Below are 23986 nucleotides of genomic sequence, written 5' to 3'. Positions count from 1 at the left end.
TCACGAAATCCCGTTGATCGTCGAGTTGCTCGAGCGATCTCAGTTCTCAGTAGCCTCTACATTCATAATATCCACAGGGTCAGGGGAATGAGATTCAGCTGGCATATGGGTACATCATGGGAAGCTTGCGAGGCTTTCCCATGTGGGCAGGAAGCTCTCAATAGCTTGGTAGTTTCTCCCAGAGGGAAAGATATGTTATAAGATATCGCGTGGGAGCTTGCTTTTAAGTCTCTGGATGCTGGCCGTTGATGGGATTGCACACACCTGGGTTCCACTGCCGGTACCTTCATGTGTGAGGCTTGTCGAACATGTGGAGAGAGGCCTTGAGCATGGCTGTGGCTAGATTCCAGTGGCCTCCTGGAGCTCTACTCAGGGTGGGGAGGGAAGCTGGAGCCCATCCCCTCTGAGGGGCCCCGAGGAAGACAGCCAGGCGTGCGGGCAAGAGACTCTCTGCCCAAATATATATATATTTGGATGGGGAAGGAAGCATCCAACAAAGTATCTGACCAACTTAGTTTGGTTTTAATAAATTTTTAGAAAGCTACAATAAATCAATTAAAATTTTTTCACCTAATGATTAGGAGAGAGATGGGCTGGAGCGATAGGGCAGCAGGTAGGGTGTTCACTTTTCACGAGACTGACCCAGGTTTTATTCTTCTGCCCCTCTCATATGGTTGGCATATGAGCCACATTTGAGCCACTTCCCCAGCCCTAAGCAATGGTTTGTTTTATTCAGTTCATTAATTTATCTTGTTCACTTATGTGCCACGTGGGCTAGAGCGATAGCACAGCAGGTAGAGTGTTTGCCTTCCACACAACTGACCCGGGTTCGATTCCTCTGCCCCTCTCAGAGAGCCCGGCAAGCTTCCGAGAGTATCTCGCCCGCACGGCAGAGCCTGGCAAGCTACCCATGGCGTATTCGATATACCAAAAACAGTAACAACAAGTCTCACACTGGAGACGTTACTGGTACCTGCTTGAGCAAATCGATGAGCAACGGGATGACAGTGATAGTGACAGTGAATGATTGGAGAAATACTTTACCTGGAGCCTGGGAGAAGGCAAAGGGTTGGAGTACAAATGGAAAAGGACTGGGCTCAGTCTCCAGTACTGCATGTTCCACACCCTCAGCTGGGGGTGGTGGGGGTGGGAGCCAGAAATCAAACAATAAGAAAAAGAAAAAAATACTTCAGTCAGTGCACTTCCTTTCTTGGCTGGGAAGAGGGGTTCCAGACTGTTCAGGAGACCCCAAAGGCCTGAGTTAGGGTGACTGCACCCAGGGATGCCTAGGGGGACTATGTGATGCCAGGAACCTAACCTGGGTCTGTATCATTGTTACTGTATCACTGTCATCCCATTGTTCATTGATTTTCTCGAGTGGGCGCCAGTAACGTGTCCGTGTCCATTCATCCCAGCCCTGAGATATTAGCAGCCGCTTCTTATTCATTTTTTCCCAACGATTGGAGGCTCTTTTCAGGATCAGGGTAATAAGACCTGTTATTGTTATTGTGTTTGGCATATCGAATATGCCACGGGGAGCTTGCCAGGCTCTTCTGTAAACCTGGGTTTATCATACCTTAACCCTTGCATAATTTCTCCAGCCCCTACCCAACGTATTTCATTTGTTTTTGGTTTGTTTGTTTTAGTTTTGGTGTCACAATCGGTGGTGCTCAGAGCTTACTCTGGCTCAGGGATCACTCACGGTGGCACTCAAGACACCATATGGGGTGCCAGGGATCAAACTTGGATTGGCTGTGTTCAAGGCAAGCACCCTGTCCATTGTACTATCTCCCCCACCCTTCATGCGCTTTAGAAGGCCGTTTTGATAAGCTGGTCCTTTGGTTTTAAAATTAAAAGTTTTGGGGGCCGGAGCAATAGTACAGCGGGTAGGGCATTTGCCTTGCATGCAGCCAACCTGAGTTCGATTGCCAGCATCCCATATGGTCCCCCAAGCACCGCCAGGAGTAATTTCTGAATGCAGAGCCAAGAGTAACCTCTGAGCATTGCCGGGTGTGAACTAAAAAGCAAAATAAATAAATAAACAAACAAATAAATAAATAAAAATTAAAATTTTCTGGGAACCTGATCAGCTAGGGAGTTTGGAGTTGTCAAATAGGACATTTCAATATACTGAGAATAAGAAGGATGGGGCTGGAGAGATAGCACAGCAGGTAGGGCATTTGCCTTGCACGCGGCCGACCCGGGTTCAAATCCCAGCATCCCATATGGTCCCCTGAGCACCGCCAGGGGTAATTCCTGAGTGCAGAGCCAGGAGTAACCCCTGTGCATCGCCAGGTGTGACCCAAAAAAGAAAAAAAAATAAGAAGGATGTGGACAGGCATCTGCTAAATATATCTGGGGTGAGTAGGTCTGGAGAACCTTCTACTGCAGCGCTTGGTGCCAGGCACCTGCTGCCCCTCTCCCTCCGATTCAGATGTCTGGAGTGTGGCTCCATCATTGCTGTCTCCGCTGCACCATGGCTATTCTGGTGTCAGCCTCAGTCCACTCTTACCCACAATATTGCCAAAACCTTGGAGGAGTTTCCTGGCCTTTCCCCACCTCTACTCCACCATCCATCCTTCTGCAGATTGACCCCAGGCAGTGGCAGCCCAACGGCTGGAGAAATAGCTCGCTAGGCTAATCACGTGCCTTGAATGTAGGAGACCCAGATTTGATCTCTAGTACCACATTGTTCCCTGAGCACTGCTGGGAGAGACCTGAGCACAGAATTGAGAGTAGCCTCCAAGCACTGCCAGGTATGGTCCCAAAAATTAAAACAAAATGAAAAAGCCAAACACACACACACACACACACACACACACACACACACACACACACACACACTGTTGTCCCGTTGCTCATCGATTTGCTCGAGCGGGCACCAGTAACGTCTCCATTGTGAGACTTGTTGTTACTGTTTTTGGCATATTGAATATGCCACGGGTAGCTTGCCAGGCTCTGCCGTGCGGGCGAGATACTCTCAGTAGCTTGCTGGGCTCTCCAAGAGGGACGGAGGAATCGAACCTGGGTCGGTTGTGTGCAAGGCAAATGCCCTACCCGCTGTGCTATTGTTCTAGTCCCCCACACAACACTCACACACACACACACACACACACACACACACAACCACAACTCAATAACCTAGCCCAGGGGCCAGGGAGATGATCAAAAGACTGGAGTGCTAGCTTTGTATACAGGAATCCTGGGTTTGATTCCCAGCACTGCGTGTTTCCCTAGAGCACTGCCAGGAGTAATTTCTCAGCACTGCCCCAGGACTGTCGACTGTCCCTACCTTAGCTCAGCACTGCCAGGTGTGCCCCCATCAAAAATTTAAAACAAACAAATGAACAAAAACCACTAAACCATATCAGGTTATTAATCCGTTTAAAATAAGTGAGTGGCTTCTCGGCCTAGTCAAGAAAAAGTTGACACCGTGACTCTGAGGCCCACAGGCCCCCCTTTTCTCGTGCTCCTCTCGCCACTACCCCCCTTCATTCCTCCTCAGCTGCGGGGGCGTCCTGGCTGCTCCCAGAGGGCTGCTCTGAGTCAGTTCTGCTGTTCCCACGCCAACATGCTTTTCCAACCAGTAGTATCCCGTGGTTCTCTCTGCTTTTCTAGGCTCTGCTCAAAAGGCACCTTAGTGAAGAGTCTCTTCTTGGCTCTGTAAAATTGTTCCCTCTTCCAGCTGCCATAAGTCGCCATCCCTTTCCCTGCTGCCTTTTCCTTTTTTGACAACTACCCCCTGATAATGGCATGTCTAATTTATGGAATAATGAAGAAATAACTTGTGAGAGGGCAGTGGGCGGGCGAGGAGGTGGAGGTAGGAGTCTAGAGGACACACCACAGAGCATCTCCACCTAAACCTCCACATGATCCGGCAATACAGTTCTGAGGTATTTCTCCAAAGGCCATGGAAACACTAATTAGAAAGGCTAATGGCACCCCTCTGTTCAGAGCAGCCAAAACTTGGAGTCAATCTAATTGCCTATCAACAGGAAAAAGTTATGGCCGGGGTAGGGATGTAGCTCAGTGGTAGAGTACCTGCCTTGTCTGTGGAAGGCCCTGGGGTGATCCCCAGCACTGCACACGAAAGCAGTGACCACGTACACCTCCGTGAAACACCAGTCTGCATTAAATTGCATGAAATTGTGACTGGTACAAAACCAGATCGAATTGGAAGTAATTATGCTCAGTAAGATAAGTAAAGACTGTTATCAGGGGAGTTCATTCATAGGTGAAGGATGAATAACTAAAGCAGACTAAATGGAAAGGAACAACCAAATTACCTCTTAGACTCTGAAAACAATGGTCTTTAGAGAAGGAGGGGAGCGGTAGGATTAAACTAAAAGGAGTCTTCTTTGGAGGTCGGAAGACACTGGAACTTTGTTGGTAGGGTGGGGACAGTTCAGGATCTCGATCACGGAAATCCCGTTGATCATCGAGTTGCTCGAGCGGTCTCAGTAACCTACCTCTCCATTCGTCCTATCCCTGAGATTTTTAGAAGCCTCTCTGTACTTGGCCTTCCCAACAATGCCACATTGGAGGCTCTTTCAGGGTCAGGGGAATGGGATTCAGCTGGTGACTGGCTTTGGCATATGGATACACCATGAGAAGCTTGCGAGGCTCTCCCAGGTGGGCAGGAAGCTCTCAGTAGCTTGCTAGTTTCTCCCAGAGGGAGAAGTAGGTTATAAGATATCTCGAGGCCGCTTGCTTGCTTTTAAGTCTCTGGATGTTGGCCGTTGATGGGATTACACACACCTGGGTTCCTCTGCCGGTACCTTCATGTGTGAGGCCTGTCCGAACTTGTGGAGAGGGGCCTTGAGCATGGCTGTAGCTAGGGTCTGGTGGTCTTCGGCCGCCCGGAGCTCTGCTCGGGGTGGGGAGGGAAGCTGGAGCCCATCCCCTCTGAGGGCCCCCGGGGAAGACAGCCAGGCGCAAGGGCAAGAGACTCTCTGGGGGTAGGGTGGGGGCAGTTACACACATATAAACTCTGAATCTTAACCTCTGAAATTCTGTAACATTGTAAACCAAGGATGAGTAAATGAAAAAAAAAATGTTTTAATAGAAGCTTGCCACAGATGATTGGATCGTGGAATAGGGAGAAAGAAGACTGTGGAGGAGTCCCGGGGAAGAGCATCTTTGGGGGCAGACAGGAAGAGCCCTTTGAGGGGAGAGAGTTGGAAAGGCCGTGGCCTAGCAGAAGTCTAAGAAAAGAGCAGGGCAGGAGAGAGCAGGGGTTAGAGCCCAGGACTCAGGATAAACAGAGTGATCCTAACCAGGCAAAACCAAAGCGGGAGGAATTACGAAGACCACAGGAAAAGGGGAGCAGCACCCTGAACTCTGCTTCTCTCAGCATAGTGTGGTCGCTGGGATAAGGGCAGCACCCCAGCCCTCTGGGCACAGTGGACACCCTGCCAAGTGACCGGACCAACACCGAGCCTTGACCTCCCCTTGGCACTCATGTCACAGCACAACCTCCTCTGTCTGTCGAATATTCCAGAATGTTGAGAGTGGGACAAAATGATGGAGAGCAGACTATTTCCAGGATGTTGTGAGAGAATGTGGACACACCCAGACCAGTAGCTCTGCTACTCAGGGTGCCTGCACCCCATCAGCTGAGGGGAAAGTTCGTAGATCTGATCCCAGCTTTTAAAACCAAATTAGCCAGATTTCCCCGTAGCACTTTTGTTCTAATTTTCCTTTTTTTTCCCCTTTTTTTGTTTGTTTTGGGGACCACACCCAGCAGTGTTCATGGCTTACTCCTGTTTCTGTACTCAGAGACCACTCCTGGTGATGCTCGGGGGACCATGTGGGGTGCTGGGGAATCAAACCTGGGTTGGCTGCATGCAAAGCCAGCTCCCTGCTTGCTGTACTATCTGTCAGTTATTGTTTTCTCTATAAATAATAAAAAAATACCAAAGAAAGTCTGTTGATGCAAAGAACTGGCAGTCACCAGCCTTGGGTTGGAGTCTTGATTTGGCCCCATTCTTGCTAGTGGTTCTGTGAAAGACTCTTCGCCTGTGGAGGACTCATTTGCTTCATTTATCACAACTAACTTTGCATTCCATGACTCCGAGATTTGTCTGGGTGATCCGATTATGCTCACAGTCCTTGTGTATGATAGATTTCCCTGAGATCTGCCTTTAATAGATAAGGATGGGGCTGGAGCAATAGTACAGTGGGTAGGGCATTTGCCTTGCACACGGCCAACCCGGGTTCGATTCACAGCATCCCATATGGTCCCCCGAGCACCACCAGGAGTCATTCCTGAGTGCATGAGCAGGAGTAACCCCTATGCATTACCGGGTATGACCCAAAAACCAAAAAAAAAAAAATAGATAAGGATGCAGAAGGATGGAGAGACCGAGCGATTCCCCAAGTTCACTTGGCTTATAAGAAACAGGATAGGATTTGAACCTAGGCCTTTGTCCCTCCAGAGATCCTGTTTTCCACCAATACTTTGTCATACTTAAGAATAAGTCAAGCAACTTGGGTGACATGTAATTTTCCTCTTGGCTCTAATTCTGGTCTCCGACAGGTTTCGGTGCCTCCACCCATTCCAAGCAAGGATACGAAATGCCTGATAAGAAGCAGAAGCAGGAGCCGCAACCATCTATGTAAACACCCAGTTCTGTCTCCGTGCTGGCCTGTCTTATCTCAGCCAGTCTATAAATTACTTAGCAGTGGGGCTCCTCGGTGCCTGAGTCACGGCTTTACTCATTTATGCTATCTGTCTGGCTTCCTAGGGCATTTGCGCGTGCAGTGTCTGCTCTGAAAATCAACAGGTCAGTGGTCTAAAGAAAAGCAAGAGAGGGAAGGAGAGAAGGAAGGTGGGAGAGAGAGAGAGAGGGGGGGGCTATGGGGGGCAGGGATAAAAGTGGAAAGGAAAGGAGAAGAGCAAGAGAGGAAGGAGAGAAGACAAAGGTATTTATTGAAGATGTTGGAGCATCTTCAAAGATAATACGGGTATGTGTGCTGTAGTTGACTTTATTATAGGTTATTGTGGTTTCCAAAGTAATTTTGCCTTGGCCGTAGTCCCATTTCAACAGAGGCTGTGGAGGCAGAGATTAACAGTCTCCGTATTTAAATGGTTTTAACACTTTATAATCTGAGGGGTTATTTAGATCTGTAATTAACAGACTCTGTGCACCTCAACTTAAACTGCCTGGAGAGTAAAGCCCCATTATCTTTAGTGAGCTGACATGAATGCTAGGATAAATAATTTAATATGCTTGCTTTTGTGGAAGGAAAGCATTGGCTAGTTCTCAATATTAAAATGGGTAATGAGTGCATCACTGACAACCGCGAAGATTGCTTTGGCAATAATAAGAATTATGAAAATGCAAAATGTGAAATTTAGAAATTTAGGATGTGCACCCCTGATTATCACTGGCTTCTCAATGGGATGGGTTGCATGCTTTGTTCGCAGGAGGCCTGCGTTCAGACCTTGGAACCTCATAGTCCTCAAGCACTGTTAGGAGTGATCCTCAAGCACTGAGCTGTGACCTCCCCCCTTCCCCAAGCAAACAAGAGTTCTGAAGGAAACACTTGGGAATTACTGGGGAAATGTTCCAGTCTCTTTTTAGAAAACAATTTACTTTTTTGTTTGTTTGTTTGGGGGCCACACCAGTGGTGCTCAGGGCTTACTCATGGCTCTGCACTCAGGGATCACTGCTGACAAGTTTGGGGAACTATATGGAATGCCAGGGATTAGTTAACCCTGTATGGTGGAGTGCAAGGTAAGTCCCCTACCCACTAAACTCTCTCCAGTCCCTAAAAACAATTGACTTTTTTTTTTCTTTTTTGGGTCATACCGGTGGTGCTCAGGGGTTACTCCTGGCGGTACTCGGGGGACTATATGGGATGCTGGGGATCGAACCCAGGTTGGCCATGTGCAAGGCAAACGCCCTACCTGCTGTGCTATTGCTCCAGCCCCCAACAATCGACTTTTATAGGGTCTATCCCCAGCACTGCTGAGGGGGGGCCAGGTAGGGGCAGAGCTGTATCCAGCTCTGTTGGCGGCTTGTTGTTATGGAGATCAAACTCAGGACCTCATACATAACAGGCATGCGCTTACTTATCACTTGTGTGATTTTCGTGACTCAATCTTATTCTTTCAAAGCTTAAAATAGGGGCTGGAGAGATAATACAACAGGCAAAGCACTCGCCTTGCACGTGGCCAGCCCAATTCAATTCTTGGCATTGCATGTGATCCCCTGAGCACCACTCAGGGGAGAGTGATCCCTGAGCACAAAGCCAGGAATAAGCCCTGAGCACCAATATCTAAAAAACAGTTCTCCATCTAGTTTAAATCTGGAAAGAACTTAAAGACCAGTGAGGGGTGGGGGGTGGGGGCGGTATTTATTGAACTGGAGACAGATGGTCACTGTCACTGTCACTGTTGTCCCACTGTTCATCGATTTTCTCGTGCGGGCACCAGTAACATCTCCATTGTGAGACTTGTTACTGTTTTTGGCACATCGAATACACCACGGGTAGCTTACCAGGCTCTGCCATGCAGGCGGGATACTCTCGGTAGCTTGTTGGATCTCTGAGAGGGATGGAGGAATCGAACCCAGGTCTGCCGAGTGCAAGGCAAACGCGCTACCCACTGTGCTATCTCTCCATTGCTTGCCTTGCATGGATCATAATCGTGTTGGAATACTCTTTGCATTAACGTAGCTATAAAATGAAACATAGTACAAAAACTACCTAGAATTACTGGAAAGTGAAGAGTAGCGGTCGGTGCCTGTTGTGAATGAGTACAGGAAGAAAGAGTTAATGACAAGTTCTAGCAGCATATTTCCTCCTTCACAGTGTTAGATGTAAGTGTTAGGCTGCAGTTCATGAGGGGTACAATACTTTTGTACTCCTCATGGGTCAGTGACCCAATCCAGTTCGATCCCAACTGCACAGTTCCCTAACCATCTCTGAGTGCGACCCAACACCCCCCCCAAAACAACCCCCCAAACCACCGATCATGAAAGAGATGTGAATTTGCTGGTGGGAGGGGGCGGGGGGGGAGCAGTCTATGAGGACTTCTTCCCCATCCATGGCTCTGTTCTCAGCAGCTGGTCTGTGAGCAGGCTGTGTACATTCCAAGTTTATTCGGCATATTTTATCTTTTCAATGCCCTGCTCACAGAGTACCTCCTTTTACACTGTCTCATGTAATGTACATTTGGTGGTGGGGGGGGTGTCAAGAGGGGGATACACACCCAATGGCGCTCAAGGCCTACTCCTGTCCTCTACTCAGGGATCACTACTGGCAATACTGAAGGGACCATATCCAGTGCTAGGGACTGAACTGAGGTCTGTCACATGCAAAGCAAGTGACTTAAGCCCTGTTCTGGCTCTCCAGCCAATGGCATCATTTCAAAGACAGAAGCAGACACTACTCCAAAGTGAAATCTTCCCAGGAGCCACCTGGGAAGCATTGTGTTGGGAGGGTGGGGAAGGGCATGAACTCTGGAGTGTTTACTACATTTTTTTTAAATGCTTCAGTTGTTAAGGGCTGGAGCGATAGCACAGCGGGTAGGGCGTTTGCCTTGCATGCGGCCTACCCGGGTTCGATTCCTCTGTCTCTCTCGGAGAGCCCGGCAAGCTACTGAGAGTATCCTGCCCGCACGGCAGAGCCTGGCAAGCTTCCCGTGGCATATTCGATATGCCAAAAACAGTAACAAGTCTCAGAATGAAGACGTTACTGGTGCCTGCTCGATCAAATCAATGAGCAACGGGATGACAGTGATACAATAATACAGTTGTTAAATGAGATAAAATTTTCAGCTCAGAATCAACGACGTTTGCCCTTATAGTACTTTGTTGTTGCTTACCAGATGAATTGTGCGCTCTTGCCCTTAGCACTTCTGCCTGTGAAAATGAGGACTGGGACCTTTGGAGTGAGTCCTCGGCAGCCACCCTGCTTTCCTCTGTTCTTTCTCCCTTCCCCACCCTCCCAACACAGTGCTTCCCAGGTGGCTCCTGGGAAGATTTCACTTTGGAGTAGTGTCTGCTTCTGTCTTTGAAATGATGCCATTGGCTGGAGAGCCAGAACAGGGCTTAAGTCACTTGCTTTGCATGTGACAGACCTCAGTTCAGTCCCTAGCACTGGATATGGTCCCTTTAGTATTGCCAGTAGTGGTCCCTGAGTAGAGACAGGAGTAGGCCTTGAGCGCCATTGGGTGTGTATCCCCCTCTTGACACCCCCCCCCACCAAATGTACATTACATGAGCCAGAGAGAGAGAGAGAGAGCGATATTCATGAGTGCTGAGTTCATACTTTGCATGCAGGAGGTCTAGGTTTCGATTCCTGGAACCATACACCTCCCCCACGTCCCCCTGTACTGTCAGGAGCAACCACCAAGCACAGAGCTGGGAGTTAGTAGCCCCAAAGCACCACTGGGCCTGGCCCCCAAGTGAACTAAATAAATACCTATAGCACTGTGTATTACACTGGGCAGTCTGGACCACCGAATTTCATTCTGTCAGTGTAGAGAAGGTCCACAGCTATAGATAGTGCGGGACAAAATGAAAACAATCGAATGGGCAAATGTCGCTTTGGAATGTTTCCATGGAGTGTTTTTAAAGGTCTTCTGTGAAAAGGGTCTCAAGTGACCAGGGTGAAGGTGGTCAGGTCACCATTTCCTTACGTTAGAGACTCTGGCAAAGGTGAGGCCAAGTGTGAGGATGCAGGGAAAGGAAATCGATGTGGAGTGGGCAGGAAAGGCACTTCTTCGGGCGCGGAAGCCAGAGACCTGGGAGAGGAAATGAAGGAAAGGCAGGCACCACGGAGTAGGCCAAGAACAGGAGTCAACACGGCCCGAGCCAAGTGTGCTCACGGGACTCTGCTGGGTCTCTGCTCGCTCCTCCCCAGGATTGTTGTTCCCAAGTCAGGCTTTTTCCAGAACTAGGTGGGTAACTGAAATAAGTCCAGACCCCTGGGCCTCCGGAATCTCCCAGATTGCAGAATATTATTGTTTTTGCTTTCTGTCTTGGTTATCCATTTCCCACTTGCTCTCCTGTGAGCCATCTTGGGAATTCCTGATTTGCAAAACCTTAAGAACTGCTCATCACTCAGCAGCCAGGTCTACACTTAGAGATGTTTTGGTTTGGGGTTTGGGGGCCACACCCAGCAGTGCTTAAGACTAACCTGGCTGTGCACCCAGGGATCACTCCTGGCAGGGTGGGATGGGGGTGGGGAGCGCGGGCAGATATATGGGATGCCAGGGGTTGACCCGGGTTGGCTGCCTTCAGGGCCCTACCTGCTGCACTACAGATGTTTTTTTTAATGGGGTGTTTTTACTTTGCTAAGTCACAGTGTGAGTCAATACAAACAGTCTGTAACTGACACAGGAGTCTGACATGTGGTACAGTCAGAAATTTGATGGTCAAAGCAGTCTCTGGGTGCACCCCCTCATGTATGAAAAGGCCACATCATCGAGGCAGGATCTTTTGGCCATAAAGAAGAATCTGAGATCATATAATTGAAGATCAAATAGAATCCAGTGTAGAACTGTCTGAAGTGGGAATATACTTCTCACTTGAGGACTGCATGCAGCTGTTGTATTTTCCTCATCTCCTTGCTAGAGGAATAAGACAGGACTTCTTGGGGCCAGAGAGACAGTAGGGCACGCTGATGATCAAAAGGGCATAGCCAAAACTTCTAGATGGGATATAATCATACTTGATGGAGAAGTCTTCCCTAGGGAGGAAAAAAAAAATAGAACATGTTCATTATTTTCACACACATATATTTATATACTTGCATTCATTTCATTAAAGAAGTTGAAACAAATATTTTTGAGAACCTGGTATGTACCAACCCATATAGTAAAAATACTATAATTTTTTTGGTTCCCATTAAGAAGAGAGTTGCAAGAGGGAGAGACAGTACAGCAGCAGGTAGGGCATTTGTCTTACACATGACTGACCTGGGTTTGATCCCCTGAGCACAACCAGATTCCTGAGCACAGAGTCAGGAGTAAACCCTGAGCACTGCCAGGTGTGGCCCCAAAACAAACATAATAAAAAAGAGACAGAAAGAAAAAATGTTCATTTGGAGTGGGGATGTGGGCAACTCTAGAATAAAGTTTAGACATGTTTAATCATACTCACTTCTTTACTACATTAAAGAAGCACTGTAGGAGCCGAGTAATAGCACAGCGAGTAGGGTGTTTGCCTTGCACACGGCCGACCTGGGTTCGATCCCCAGCATCCCATATGGTCTCCTCAGCACCGCCAGGAGTAATTCCTGAGTGCATGAGCCAGAAGTAACCCCTGTGCATCGCCGGGTGTGACCCCCCCCAAAAAAGCACTGTAGCACTGTTGTCACCTTGTTCATCAATTTGCTCGAGTGGGCACCAGTAACGTCTCCATTGTGAGACTTGTTACTGGTTTTGGCATATTGAATATGCCACGGGTAGCTTGTCAGGCTCTGCCGTGCAGGTGGGATACTCTCGGTAACTTGTGGGCTCTCTGAGAGGGATGGAGGAATCAAACCCGGGTCAGCTGTGCGCAAGGCAAACGCCCTACCTGCTGTGCTATCACTCCAGCCCTAACACATTAAAGAAGACAGAAGAAAAAAGTGTACATTATCGGTCAGATGTGCATTTATCCTAAATTAATCTTTTCACTATTATATAATAGACAGTAATTGAAATTAAGGATGGGGCTGGAGAGATAGTACAGAAGATAAAGAGGGCACTTCCTTGCATGCAGCCAGCCCAGTTCAAACCACACTGCTGACAGTCCCTGGCCGGGAGTCAGTACCGAGCACAGATCCAGGACTCCCACCCCAACATACTTAAATAAGTAAATAAAGTGCAATAGAATTAAGATAAACAGAACATTGATTTTGCTTTTGGAAAGATGCTATTCAGAATAGTGTGATTTGGGATTCTCTTTCTAGTAACAAAAAGAATTTCATTTGTAAGCCTCATACTTACTCTAATTTAGGACTATATGAAGAAAGTGACAAAACCTCTGCCATAATGTCAACACCTTAAATTTGCTATAATTCTAGAATCCTTCTTTGGAAAGGATTCCAAACATGTGCATTTCAACGTTTTTCACAATAGTAAAATGTTAAAAAAAAGAAATAGGTCATGAGGCAGTCATGATGTAGGGCACCCAAATATTTAATTCCTTAAGTCAGTAACATAAGAAGCCAAAAGAAGGAAGAGACCAGGGGAAACATGAGAATAAGTTATATATTTTTTAAGCTGATAGAGGCTCTAGTTCTTGAATCTTGCATCTCTGGCCACTGGCCACTGAATTCTGGGGGGCTGTTTTTGGGGAGCGAGGGGTTGGTTCCCCCCCACTCTGGGCAACACCCAGTAGTTCTCAAGGGCTACTCCTGGTGTTATTAGATGAGACAGCCACATAGTGCCAGGACTGGAACCTGGGTCTCCTGCAACAGAACTCCAGCCCATTGAGCAACCTTTGAGGCCCTAGGTCAATAAACTGTGCAGAAATTCAATAGCACAAATGAGAGGAATACATAAAGATGGTGAAGTTCCTTTAGTGCCAAGAAAAAGAAGCCTACTGACAGGAATGTCGGGCTACTAGCTCAGTGAATAAAGCTCAGTCAGGACAAGAAAAGCAGCTTGGAGGAAGGGTAGGTGCGGTGCGCAGGGGTCCATGCCTATCACTTGTCTGGAGGAGAGGTCGGGAACCCCTGTGGGTTAGGAAAGAACCACACCCCGTGGTTGTCTTTCCTGGCTGCATCTGGCAAGCACAATTGACTTACAGGAGGACCCCAGCACCTTGGCCAGCGGTTGAGGAAAAAAAAAAAAAACACCACACAACTTTTCAAGTAGAATCAGGGGCTCTGACTTTGCAGAGCTGGAGAATGGCTGGGAAAATGAAAACTCCTGATCATGCCGAAAAGAAAGTTGCGTTGTGGAAATCTGCCTTTCTATTCTCTGTTCTCCATTAAGAACTGCTCGACTTGTTTTAAACGCCCTTTTCCATAGGCTGGTATCCTCGGGCTTTCTAGACCAAACGTTTTGCAGGGGTCATTAACATAGTTTAAATATTCATGAGGGGGGAGGGGATGCAGACTGAAATTTCAGACCGCCGGGATAGGGGTGGGGATGGGGGGGGCTGGCCACGTGCCCAGTGGAGCCCCACGCGGTGTATCAGCTGCCTCCTTCCCCGCCGCTGACTTTGTTAACACGCGCTTGGCCACCAGGGGCCATATCGGGGACGACGAGCCCATGAGCTGGAAGCATCTCAACTTCTGGGCACGTCAGGGAGAGCTCCCCCCCCCCGCCCCGGCAACACGCAGAGGCACCCCCGCGTCCCCCATCCTGGTCACAAGGACGCACCTGCCAAACGCTTCCCGCATCTCACTCTCCCCGGGACTGGTTTTTTAGGGGCTGGGTTAGGGATGGAATCATTTGCTTTCCGAGTTCTGCAGCTCATGCACCCGCAACAAAATTCCACCTGGGTTCATCCGCACCTATGTATTCACCGGCACAAACCCACGTGCGCACACACTGACACACCCACCCGTACCCCGGGACACACGCACGCCCCCTCGTCCCGTTAAGAAACCACACGCGCATCCCTCCGGCCGCCCATCCGTCTCACGGATCCATTCATTCATACATTCATTCCTTTCTCGGTTTCTCGGTCTGTGGCGTCGGTTTCCTTAAAGCCACGGAGAGGTGTGGGTGGTGGAAGGGGAGGGGATGTGCGAGGGGCGAACCGCGGGCGTCCGGCCCCGGGGCGAGGGGCGGGGAAGGGGCGGACCCGGGAGCTGGCGGGCGGCGCTCGCCGCCCTCCTGCGCGCCCAGTGGCCCAGGCTGGGCAGATGCGCTCGCCCCGGCCGGGGCTCCTGCGCGCCTTTCTTCCGAGTCCCTGGGACGCTCGCGGGAGCGAAGGAGCGGCGGTGAGCGCCGGAGCCGCGCGGGAGGACGACGCCCCCCGCCCCCGGGACCCGGCGCGCAGAGGTGGGTGCCAAGGCCGCCGTTGGACACCACGCTCCAGGGGTGCCCTCCAGGATGTCGCGGCGTGGGGGAAAGGGTGGCCCAGGAAGAAAGAAACATCAGGGGAGAGCTTGGATGCAAATTAGGACTTGACTGGGCATTTTAAGGTCTTTTTCTTGCGGGGGAAGGCTTTGTTTTGTTTTGTTTTGATTTTGCCTTTGCGACTGGGACCTGTTTGGAAAAGGCTTTGGCCATGTGGCTTTGAATTCTTAGACCCGCGGGGGACGGTCAGGCCGTGGATTGCTTTTTTACCAATACTTTTTCACTTCTGTGTGCTTAAAAAGCAAACAAAACCTTAGAGCAGACGACGCGCGCGGGGGCCGCCTAGCTGCACGGGAAGGACAGTGGTCAGGGAGCGTGGCCGCCGCTCCGGACCTGCGTCGCCCTGGACCGAGCCCGCGGCTTCCAGCCGGCCAGCAAGGCGCGGGGTTTTAAGTCCCGAGACGGCAGCGCGTGGGAGCGTCTTTGCAAGTCGTGTGCTTTTGCCGGGAGACAGAGGTCGGGGTGGGGGCGGGGTCCTCCGCCCCCCCCCCCCCCGCCCCAAGAACTGCGCTGGGGGATTGCTGACCTCCGGAGATGCACAGCAGGGAAGGAGGGAGCAGCCGTTTCCGCGCGGCTGCACGCCGGAGCTGAGCCTTGCAAGTCCGGCGGAGCCTGGAACTCCCCCACCCCCGCCCCCAGCGGTTCGGTGCAGGTGTTTGTTACTGTTGCTGCTGTTTTATCCGGCACTCAGACCCCTGCAGATTCTCTCCCTCCCGGCCTTTGTGGGAGACCCCGGGGAATCGAACGGCCCGGCCGGCTGGTAGCTAGGGGGAGAGAGGCGCCGAAATGTGCGGAAAGCCGGCGGGGATGGGCACCAGGAGGTATCTGGTGACCCTGAGCAATTGCAAAGACACCCAGACTAGGACGTGAGGGTGCATCGAAGTCGGGGAGCGTGGGGGGAGTGGGGCAAGTCTTGGGGAGCTCGCCAGGCGGGCGGCGATGCCAACGCTGGTGGCCCAGGGGGAACTCGAGGTCCAGCGGGCGCTCCTAGCCCTGGGAATTCCTCCCCTATTGGGGGGGGGGGGGGTAGGGCGTCAGGCGACTGGTTTCGGGAGACCGTGGATTATCTCTCCGGACCCAGTAAAGCCAGTTTCCGCGTGGGGTAGCCGGGTTGGCTCTGAGTGGACCCACTGCCGAATCTCTCGAGTCCTTTTAAGTGCCGGGCCCTCGGTTTGGGCAAACTATCTCACTTTCTCTCCCCCCTCCCCACCCCCCCACCCCCGCCAATGTATTTGCGGGCTGTTGCGATAGCACAGCGGGTAGGGCGTTTGCCTTACGCGGTCGACCCGGGTTTGATTCCCAGCATCCCGTATGGTCCCCCGAGCACCGCCAGGGAGTAATTCCTGAGTGCAAGAGCCAGAAGTAATCCCTGTGCATTGCCGGGTGTGACCCACCCACCCCCAGTAAATGAAATGCATTTGTCTTTAAAAACATTTTTAAGTGCATCCTCCAGTCTGGGACAAGTTGGCGGAGGAAACTTGGTTCTTGGGCTCCGTGTGTATCTAATAAGCTCACCATCAGCATTCTCAGGGACTCTGGTTTCCTTGACTTTGGCTAATTAAAGGAAGTTCTCTTAAAGCATGACACTTTTCTTCCTGGAAACGGAGCCAATTTAATTTAAAACTCCCTTTCTCTCACAACGTTGATCAATGAAATGCCTTTGGACCATGTCTAGAGATGAGGTGTGCTTAGTACGAGGTCTGCTCTGTGCCTTTAAACAATACAGACCTTTCAAGAGTTAAGACTTGGGTAGGGAAATAGTATTGGGGCATAGGCCCCTTGCCTTGACCCCTGGCACAGAAGATTCCGTGCCCCATTGTAGGAAGCCCCCAGCCCACGGTCATTCTAAACTCCAGATTCTTATACAGTGGGCAACCAACTCATATTGTGGGAGTAATTTTTTTTAATGCATTATAAGGACCCAGAGAGATCATACAGTGGGTAGAGTGCTTGCATGTAGCCAAACGGAGTTCAGCCTCTGACACTGCATATCATCCCGAGTTCGGTTGATCTTGAGCACCGCCACTGTGGCCCCAAAACAAACCCCAAAAACATATAAAGTAAATTTCATTGTTTTACTATCAAGCCAATAAAAGTTGGATGTGTATCTAGTTTTATATATCTGTTACCCAGGGTCATGTAAAACATTAAAATCTCTTAGGCAAGGGCTGGAGTGATAGCACAGTGGGTGGGGCATTTGCCTTGTACTCCGCCAACCCGGGTTTGATTCCCAGCATCCCGTATGGTCCCCTGAGCACCGCCAGGGGTGATTCCTGAGTGCAGAGCCAGGAGTACCCTGTCCATCCCCGGTGTAACCCAAGAAAGCAAAAAAAAAAAAAAAAAAAAAAGAAAGAAAGAAAGAAAGAAAACCTTTTGGTTAATAAAGGGGTTGTGGGTCGAAACCTTTTCAGTTTCTTGTACGAAACAGTCTGCATCTGGATGGATCAAAGCAATCATATAGTGAATTGGCAGGGTGTGACCAAAGGAGTGATTCCTAGTGCAGAACCAGGAGTGATCCCTGAGCATGACCAAAAAGCCGAGAAGAAAAAGAAAAAAAAAAAGGATCTTGTGGCCAGCTCTTCCTTAAAGGTACCTCCTTCTTGGGATGTGTGGAACCCATAAGGGCCACCACCAATAAAATGACCCATAAGCTGGGTGAAAGGAAAGGGACACTGCTTGGAATCTTCAGGCATCTGGCAGGCGGTGCCACTGGGAGTCAAGCTGTTTCTCCGGCGGCCCAACTCATTTCAACTTCATGCCAGGGTCTGAGTGTGAGGGAGAGGGCTGCTGAGCTCTGAGATGGGACCAGCATTTTGAAATACCCATTATCTCATAGTTCTGGCATGAAGGTTGGCACGGCCTCCGCCCTGCAGAGCTCAGGGTGGTGTTGTCAGAATTCGTTTCACTTTCCTAAGTGCTTCTGACCCTGTAGCCTCAGGATCTCCGGCTGCTAAGGGAAAACAGTGTATCAAACTGAGTTATCCAGTAAACTATACAAATACTGTCACTGTCATCTCGTTGCTCATCGATTTGTTCAAGTGGGCACCAGTAATGTCTCTCATTGAGAGACTTACTGTTACTGTTTTTGGCATATCCAATACGCACGGGTAGCTTGCCAGGCTCTGGCTCACGGGCTCGATACTCAAGGTTGCTGGGCTCTCCGAGAGGGGCGGAGGAATTGAACTCGGGTCGATCGCTCCAGGCCCATACAAATACTATTTGCATGATTTCTAAAGCTCCCGATATTTTAGGATGGGATTAATAGAGTAACTATTATGGGGTAGGGGCAAGAATGTTTGCTTTTTCCAGCTTTGTCTTCAGGAGTGACCCCTAATGGTGCTCCAGGAACCATATGTGGTGCAGGGGATTTGAACTAGGGCCAGCTGCATGCAAGGCAAGTGGCTGGATCACTGAACTATCACTGAGGCCCTTAAATAGTACTTTTTAAAATTAGGAGTATCACTGAGACCCTTAAATAGTTGCACTGTAGCACTGTCCTCCCGTTGTTCATCGATTTGCTCGAGCGGGCACCAGTAATGTCTCCATTGTGAGACTCATTGTTACTGTTTTTGGCACGTTGAATATGCCACAGGTAGCTTGCCAGGCTCTGCTGTGCGGGCGGGATACTCTCAGTAACTTGCCGGGCTCTCTGAGCGGGACGGAGGAATCGAACCCAGGTCTGCCGCTTGCAAGGCAAACGCCCTACTTGCTTGCTAATGCTCCAGTCCAGTACTGCTCATACCCAGATACCAGTATCGCTCCAAGTACCCTTAAATAGTACTTTTTAAAATTATGAGCAGCCTGGATTATCTGCTTATTTTCTTAATTGTTATTGAGCTGTTGGCCTCGCATATTTGGCAGGTTCTTAAAGTTTCATGTCCTAGATTTCTATCCTAGTTGTCCTTACAAGTGTCTATACTTTTTAGGGCAATGAAAAATCTTTCAAATAAAGATGAAATTGTCCCGGGTTTTGGCAGCAGAAGGGGGGGAGGAAGATGACATTTGGATGGAGATTTGTGGAGGTATTATAAATTATTGAAATCAGAGCATTAAACTTCTGAAAACTGGACTGAAGAGATACTAAGGTTGGGTACTTACCATGTGAGTTCAGTCCCTAGCCCCTCATATGACCCCCCTCCCCCCAAGCCTTGAGTACAGTGGGTGTGGATTAAAGTATTTTTCCTGAAAATGATCTCATTCCATTCTTTAATTTTGTATACTTACCAACACTGGTGGAATTGATGCTCATTCTTGAATTGGCATTTGGAAAAGGCTGTCTTCTGATCTGGAGAAATATCAGCATCACCCTGACTTGAATTATTAATCAGGGGCCCTGGACCAGCTTTTGGAAATTTGAAGTGATAAAGTAATGTCATTATTTTCTTTGTACTGTCTGAACATAATGCCCAGTTGCATATTAAATTATCTTTGTAATTGAAAACTTAATGAGAACGCCATTTGGGTATCCCAAAGAGGAATCAAAAGAGCTATGCTAGGAGTATCACGTCTCACTCAAGTGAGAGAAGGAATCCGGAGTTCTGACCTCCATTGACAGTCAAGAATCAGGGACGCTGTCTCATTTGCCAAGGCGTCAAAAGTCAGATGGGCCAGTCATGTTAGGAGATTCTGAGACGACTGCTGGACTAGAGCTGTTACCAACTAGATTCCACGGGACATCAGAAGACCTCATGGCCGCCCACCAACTAAATGGTCAGATTTCTTTGGCAAATCCCTGAATGAACGATTTGAGGCTCTTCCTGTTCCTGGAGCAAGCAGATATCATTGGGCTGCACTAGCACAAGACAGGAACAAATGGTGACGTTACTGGTGCCCGCTCGAGCAAATCGAAGATCAACGGGACTACAAGTGATACAAGTGAAGTAATTGAAAGGTTAGATTTAGACTCAGGGACCCTGAGCTGCCTGCCCCCTCCCCGCCATCCAGAACACTGGGTGGTCTGCACTTGGGGAAGCATGCCTCTGAGAAAGAACCATGATGGGCGGTTCATCTCTTGTGTCAGGAAAGCCCCATCTAAGAATAGTCAGACTACTGTTCTAGGTTTGACTCTCAAGCACGCTTGTCAGGAATGTATTTAAGCGGTCTCTCCTGGAGATGCTGAGTAAAACTTGGGGTAGTGGGTGCATACCTCCTTACCAGCCCGTGTATACAGCCGCCGTTTTAACTCAGGAGAAACGGTGCCCAGCAAAATGACTTTGTGTATATATATATATATATCATGCTTTTCTCTTTCAGTAGTGTTATGTTGTCTACCCTATCCCTCCCTGCCCACCCCACCCCGGCTTCCCTCCCCACCCCTTGGTAACCACAGTTCTGTTGTCAGAGTCCAGAGTTTGTTTGCTTTCACCATTGTCCATTCCCTTGCTTTGTTTCTCTATTTACCACATTTCAGTAAGAATGTCCAACATTTGTCCCTCCGTCCCTCCTTTTCTCCTTCCTTCCCTCCCTCCTTCTGTTTTTTTCTTTTTTCTTTATTTCGCTCTTTCTCTTTTGCTTCCCCTCCCCTTCATCCCTCCCTCCCCCCCTTGATCTCTCCTTCCCTCCCTCCCAGCGGCGATCAGGGCTTACTCCTGGTTCTGGACTCAGAGATTGCTCCTGACCAAGTACAAAGGACCATACCTGGTGCCAGGGATCGAACCCCACTCAGCTGTGTGCAAGGCAAGCACCTTACCCATTGTACTACCTTTCTGGCCCCTCTGACCTATTTTACTTAACATGACATCTCCCACCCCCAGTTTCATCCAAGTTGTAGCAAAAGGTAGGAGTTCACTGAACTTTTCTTATAGCCTAGCAGTATTCCATCATGTAGATAAACCACAGTTTCTTCATCCACTCATCTGTTTGTTGGACATTTGGGTTGTTTTCAGATCTTGGCTATTTTAAACAGCTCTGCAGTACTGTGGGCGGGGGAAAGAAAGCAGAGGTTAAAGCCCCTTGCACCAGCCAGCTCTGATTTGATCCCCAGCTCTTCATGATTTAGGTGTGCAGGATTTCTCTGCTACATCCTGCTGGATTCTGCTGGAGCTTGTTGCCCTGTGCGGCCCGAAACTCCTATTCGGCTGTGCAGATGCTGAGAAATGAAATCAGTGTATAAAGATAGAAAATGCAGATCCAGAATTCTTACCTATCTGTGAGCCGCCGAAGGCTGTCCTTGATGGCCTTGCTCATGCTTCAGTGAAGGGACCTTGAGACGGGTTATTCCTGTGCAGACTGAGGAGAAACTGGGAGGTTGAAGCCTTTCCCTCACAGGGAGAGACCAAAGGTCTGAGTGTAGTTCTTTTTTGGGGGGTGGAAGGGGTGAGTCTGCACCTGGACATGCTCAGGCGCCATTCCTGAGTCCGTCCAGGCTTTGCGGCCAGGTCTGTGGCTCGGGCATCTTCCTGAAGGCAAGAACGTGCCTTCTTTCCTGTGTTCTCTCTCCAGCTCCAGCCGTACAGGCCTTACAGTCCCTGGACTGGTAAAGGAGAAGAATTTGAATAGGACCTAAAGGTTTTCTGTGTTTTTGCTGGGGGGGGGGCGGTCGTGTGCATGGAATAGCGCCCCTCCCACCCCCCACCTCTTCCAACTGCACTGGTTCTGTGAAGGGGCAGCTTCTTAGGCAGCCGTGAGGCCTGCGCCCGCCCTAAAACACTTCCCAGTGTCTATGGCACAGGCTGAGCTGATGCGTCTTTTAGCAGCAACCATCCCTTGCAAACCTGAGGCAGGGGAGATGGAGGGACAGGGCGGGCCACTTAGCCTCTGTTCTTCTCCCCTCCTCAGTGGCCTCCAATGGCAACTCCCAGAGTGAGCAGTGGCAACTCCCAGAGTGAGCAGTGAAGCTCCTGGTAAGGAGAGAGAGAGAGAGAGAGAGAGAGAGAGAGAGAGAGAGGGAGAGAGGGAGAGAGGGAGAGAGGGAGAGAGGGAGAGAGGGAGAGAGAGAGAGACTGTGTGTCCGAAGCATGCTTTCCTGTGTTAACGGACTGTTCCTGCACTCTCACCCCCTGGTCCCATATCCTGTGCTGCTTGGATTCATGATGAGCTGCAAGGGCAGAGTAATGCAGACAATGTGGAAATGGACTTGCTAGAGAAAGGTCCTGTAAATGTTTAGAAATAGAGAAATAGTATATGTGTGTGTGTGTGTGTGTGTTGTGTTGTGTTGTGTGCTTTACCAGGGATAAAAACCGGGGCCCTCAAGCTTGCAAAGTGTGAGCTTTCTCTCTGAACCTCCTCCCCAGCCCCTGATTTGCTCTTCTCTACAGATCAGGGGAATGATTTTAGTGAAGGAATACATTTTAGTTAATACTGAAAAAAAAAATTAAGTATTTCACAACCCTAAGAGCTAAGCTCTCTCTTTGTGTATTATTAAATAAAGTCAAGGTTCCTTTACCATGGGCAGTGTGATTCCCAGGCTATATTTAGCCTGGCAAATAAGTGTTTTAGGACATCTTAGGGCATTTTAATCTCACAAAGAGTAGCCTGATTTCTCTGACACAATTACAGAGGCACAGAATCCATTCATTTGGGAGGAAAATGAATAAAACTGTGTTAGGAACTTAGGTCATATCCCAAACACTGGGGATAATTCCTATTTGGGATCAATTTTACTTTAAAGAAAAGTTCAAGTCTGTGTAAATGCAGCCCAGAGACCGGCCTCTGGAGTGGGAGACATTGCTTTTGCATGAAATCACAATGTCTACATTGTTTTTAAGTATTCTTTCCATCATAGGCTTCATTATAAACTACTCACACCCTCCAAAGGATGCCAGATATTATGGTATAACTGGCCACAAGGGTACAAGACAGAGGAACGGAAGAGGAAGAAATCCCACCCCCTGCAACCACAGTTTAGAATGGAATAGAGTTTCCTAAAGAATTCCCTGTATCCCTCAGGGGTACCTTGACCTTGGGGTGGGGGGTGGGGGAGGCACTACTCCTGCTGCTGGCTGGAACTAAGGGGGAAGGGCAAAGGAATTAATATATTTTTTTGAGTGCCAGATACCAAGCTGCTGGTTTTAGCTCCAGTCTTCATTAATCTTCCTTTTCTTTTTCGTGTGTTTGTTTGGGGGTCACGCCCAGTGGTACTCAGGGCTTACTCTTGGTGGGGACTTGGCAGACCATATAAGATACTGAGGATTGAACCTGGGTTTACTGTATGCAAGGCAGGCAAGCAAGCACCTTCTCTCTGGCCTTTACGTCTTTAAACATATATATATATATATATATATATATATATGTTGAGGAATCGAAAGAGCTATGCTGGGAATATCACGTCTCACTCAAGTGAGAGAAGGAATCCGGAGTTCTGACCTCCGTTGACGGTCAAAAATCAGGGATGCTGTCTCGTTTGCCAAGGCATCAAAAATCAGATGGGCCGGTCATGTTATGCAATTCAGAGACGACCGCTGGACTAGAGCTGTTACCGACTGGATTCCACGGGACGTCAGAAGACCTCGTGGCCGCTCATCAACTAGATGGTCAGATTTCTTCGTCAAATCCCTGAATGAACGATTTGAGGCTCTTCCTGTTCCTGGAGCAAGCAGATATCATTGGGCTGCACTAGCACACGACAGGGACAAATGGAGACGTTACTGGTGCCCGCTCGAGCAAATCGATGATCAACGGGACTACAAGTGATACAAGTGATTGATACAAGTGATATATATGTTAACATATTTTAACACATTTTATTTGGAGGTTTTGAGATGGGAAGGAGGGAGAGAAAGGGAGAGAGTTACATGCCCAGGAGAAGGCAGAGAGAACCCCTGTCCACATCTCACGAGGGGAGATGAGGATGACACTTGTGCTTAGGTACCACATGTGCTCGGCCACGTGGGCACAAGCAACCGCATCCGTGCCAACACTTACTTCTTATTCTTTATTCTCACCATCATTTTTCTGCTGAGGATGCCAAGACGCTTGAAGGTGATCTGCCAGGGGCTTGAAGTCACACCATGCCAG

The 23986-nt window shown here is 49.2% G+C and overlaps 1 protein-coding gene across 4 annotated transcripts in view; it reads left to right on the top strand.

The window, feature by feature from the left end:
* The window catches only part of PALM2AKAP2 (PALM2 and AKAP2 fusion), a 525161-nt gene that overhangs the window by 383022 nt on the left and 118153 nt on the right, over positions 1 to 23986 (top strand). The window contains exon 1 of one of the 4 annotated variants that reach the window (XM_055130296.1): positions 14794 to 14953. The exons of the other annotated variants lie outside the window; for them this stretch is intronic. The gene's annotated coding sequence lies outside the window, so the exon portion shown is untranslated. Of the gene's footprint in view, positions 1 to 14793; positions 14954 to 23986 lie in introns of those variants that run through there. 4 annotated transcript variants of the gene reach the window in all.

Source organism: Sorex araneus, chromosome 1 (assembly GCF_027595985.1).
Source record: "Sorex araneus isolate mSorAra2 chromosome 1, mSorAra2.pri, whole genome shotgun sequence".
Taxonomy (NCBI): domain Eukaryota; kingdom Metazoa; phylum Chordata; class Mammalia; order Eulipotyphla; family Soricidae; genus Sorex; species Sorex araneus.
Note: the sequence above shows the minus strand (reverse complement) of the source record. Positions and strands in the feature narration are given on the sequence as shown.